The sequence below is a fragment of the Camellia sinensis genome, chromosome 13 (genome assembly GCF_055761805.1).
Source record: "Camellia sinensis isolate YWXY chromosome 13, ASM5576180v1, whole genome shotgun sequence".
Classification (NCBI taxonomy): Eukaryota; Viridiplantae; Streptophyta; class Magnoliopsida; order Ericales; family Theaceae; genus Camellia; species Camellia sinensis.
In genome coordinates, this window is record NC_138973.1 from 115063910 (window position 1) to 115067815 (window position 3906).

Sequence of the window (3906 nt, forward strand, 5' to 3'; positions counted from 1 at the left end):
TTCTGGCTATGTTGTATCAAAGTCAGTGCATTTACATTTTATAGTCATCTAATTCGAACAACTAGTATGCATTCATTTGCTCTTTTTACATTTTAGAAATGCAGGTGTCTCTATTGCTACTTTCCATTTTTATCCTTTCTTACGCGGCTACTTTTTCCTCTTCTACAGTAAGCTTCAGAGAGATGCCTTGAGGGAAGCCATTACCAAAGTCTCTCTCTGTACTCATGTTTATAAGTATGCTTATAATTGTTTGTATTTTAGTATCTGTGATTATGGCACTGATGGTGTTTCTATTGACAAGTTGCAGTTAAATTGGCTCAATGTTCAACTTGAAAAATGTCTCTTGTTTCAAGCATTTGACCTCTGCAAGAAGTTAGTGCTACATTCTAACATTCTCTTCTTCTGTGTTTCTCATGGCATATCTGCCTAGCCTTGCTCTTTCGCTTGGCATCAACCACAGCCACATCCCCCTCCAGCACCATCTCCTTCTCTGCCTACCCGAACCCTCACCACCAAACACTATCACCTCTTTCCACTTCATTGTCTATTCCCAACAGCCGAACACCACCACCAACCGCTGTTCCAACACTACCACCACAAAAACAACCCACCACCAAAGCATCTATCAACAACACCACAATCTAATCACCACCAACATTAAACTCAGTAGCTAGTATTACGGATGAATTAACCAAAATTCTTCTAGTGATGATTAGAGTCGATTACTTGATATTTTAATACCTCGGTACTTTTCATTTTTTACACTACTCTTTAGTTCTTCTCAATCAAACTCGAAGAACAACTGACAAGCAAGTATTAAAGCAACTCAGACCTTTGATTGTTAATAGTGAGGTCATAATAATGTTGTCTGAAAGGAAGAGAGGGGAAGATGCATAGGGCGGTACTGTGGGGAAGTTGGGGGTGGGTTCGGTGGTGGAGTGAGTTTAATGGTGGTGATCCTGGGGATGGAGATCTCCATTCATGTTCTGGGTTTGCATTGAAATAGTGTTAATATATATAGTGAAGCTATAGAGAAAGATGGATGGGTCGGATTGGCATTGGGAACAAGAAAGAGATACTACCAACTGGCTGAGGTGGCACACCGTAATTGGGAACAGGAAAAAGTTAATTCTTTTTAGATTTATTCATCCATGATAATGTAATAAGAGAATTGGATTTTATATTAGAGAAAGTTATTAAAAAGTCCAACCGAAACAGGGTATAAGTCATTAGGTCCAGTAGATATTTTTTTGTTGATGATAGATTCACTCTTGTGAAATAGTTTGGTGAAAAATCTTTTTGTTTGTTTTAAAGGATATTTAGTTTCTAATTTTTTTCTATTTTATTCTATTGTTTTAAACAAATCTCTCAATTTTTTTTTTTATTTGTTGCAATCTGTTTCTTCAACATCATCATCAATAATTTTTATTTTTATTTTTTTCTATCTATTCAAAATAGATCTATCTTTGTGTTCGAATAACTTACCACTGTGCTGCTTCAATGCCCTTGCTTTGTGTTCGAAGAGGAATTTCAAAATAATTGTAGTCAAGTAGTCAGTGTAAGGCAATATGGCCATCTACAATAAGTACCATCGAACTAATTTCTGATGGATTGTTGAATCGTTTGGGACGTAGAGGGATTTTATAAAATGTAACCTCATTAGTGAAGCAATTGTTTTCACTAGAACAAAAATATCATAGCAGCACAAATGTTTATATAATTGGATAACAATCTTTATGTCATGTACAAATAATCTACACACAACTGCAATTTTCTAAAGGTGCAGGCTTTCTAAATTCAAATAATTAAAAGATTTATCATCATCATAATCTAAACTTCCAAACAAAAACCAAGATAGAAACTTACAGTCATAGAATTGGAATGCCATGCCACCAGCTTCAATGGCAACACTAACGGGTTGATTTGCCACTGCCTTTTGCAATGCCTTCTCGTTGTTTTTAGGAACATCTTCATAAAGAATGATATGAAGTCTTTTCCTGATCACTCAATTAAAGAAGAACTTGATCCAAACCCTGTATTGGTCGCATGTCCCATCTCTAGCTTTATAGGGGTAATCTTCCTCGCTATCAATACCACCATTGTTGATGATGAACTCAAAAGCATAGTCCATGAGACCCCCATCGCATCCTTCGTTGTAAGATTTATCATAGTCCACTAGCTCTTGTTCTGATAGCGAGATCAAATCGCCAGTCACAATCTTGTTAATCCCTTCCACAGCAATTGTTGAAAATGCCCAGTAACTCCCTTCATTTCCAATCAATCAATACACATTATTAAATCACAACACAATGCTTACGGAAATATGAATTAAGTCCACAAAAACTTCGGTTGAATCTTTTGTCTTTCCCTCCTCTCTCTCTCTCCCTCTCTCTTTTTTTTTTTTTTTTTGTTCCTTTCCACGAAGAGTTGAGTGCTTCGTAATTAGATTATACTTTGAACAAATCATGAAGGTTGATGTTAATTCCATAAAATGAAGTATTAGTTACAAGCCATTGACTCTCAAGATGGAATCTTTCCCTTGTAATCTACATCCTTCTTAGCATGGAACCTGAGAAGACAATTTTCAAAAATAAGTTTTCAGTTAAATGAGCATTATAGCCTTTGTTATTTTTCAATTTAAAATTGCCATGAATCTTTTAATCTAAGTTGATTTAATTCAAATTCCAAGTTAATTAACCAAATATAAATGTGCAAAAAAGGAAAAATCAATCAAATCAAGAAATTACGTCAAAAAATCCAAAATGGAAAAAAGTAATAATAAATAAACATGGACAGAAATACTATAATCAAGATCAAGCACAAAACTTAAAAAAAAATCCAAAACGCAAATATCCTAACTACTCAACACCCAATTCCGTAATCCGATTTGTCACATCTATCCAATCTCACACTTGTACCTTTATATCTGATTTTTTATTCACCCAAAAAAAAATCTTCACTAGTTACATCAACCACACGCATATAATTCTCCAAGCCTCAAACTCAATCAATGTATATGCAATACTAATAAGTCTATATGCACTAGGTTTCTTTTAAAAATATGAAAGAAGTGTATAGACTAAACTCACTCAATTTCTCCTAATGCATAATACAAACTCAACTCTGTGTTCAAATTCTGAACAAATTAGCCAAGCAGACATGTATAAAAATGAAACCTATTAAGGGAACAAGGACTCAAAAATACAAAGAATATTGTTCAGACAATCCATCCTTTCTTTTGAACTGTGAGGTATCCGCCGTACCTGTAATCTGATTAATAAAATTTGCAATCAAATACGAGATGGTGAGTCTCTCTCTCTCTCTCTCTCTCTCTCTCTCTAGAGTTTGTGAGATCCAAGCTAGGGGTGGCTAGAAATTAGGAGGAAAGGAGGGGACTAGCGGGGCTGGGGATGGTTGGCTCTGACGGGATCCCTCCTTTATTTTCATTCTCTTTCTCTGCATGTTTTGTTAATTTTATTTCATTTTTAATCCAAAACAATGTTCTTTGGCAATACTCTAGGAACTACTATAAGAAATCTACTCTAGAGGTTCCTTGGGCGAAAGGCATAACTCTAATATGTCTAAACATCTTCTTCGTGTCTTTCTTCACGGCTAGCTGTTAGCATTGTAATTGAAACTTCCAATTAAGAGAACCAAATCTTCAACAAACCACAACTACAAATGCATACAATTTCCACGTTGGATCTTCTATTCTAATGTTTTTTTGCCATTTTTTTGTGTACTATTGGATCGTTTGCAATTGAAAACCAAGCTAAATGACAAGGGAGAAAAATATACTGACACAAATTGTGAGGGATAGTGATTTTTGAATAAGAAAGCCTATGCCTAGTTTATTTGTCTCTAATGAAGTTCATGACAACGTGTGATCGTATAGGAAGAATAAGA

The 3906-nt window shown here is 35.0% G+C and overlaps 1 pseudogene; it reads right to left on the minus strand.

The window, feature by feature from the left end:
- Window positions 1–1774: 1774 nt before the first annotated feature.
- On the minus strand, window positions 1775–2514 carry LOC114315748 (low-temperature-induced cysteine proteinase pseudogene; annotated as a pseudogene).
- Window positions 2515–3906: the final 1392 nt, after the last annotated feature.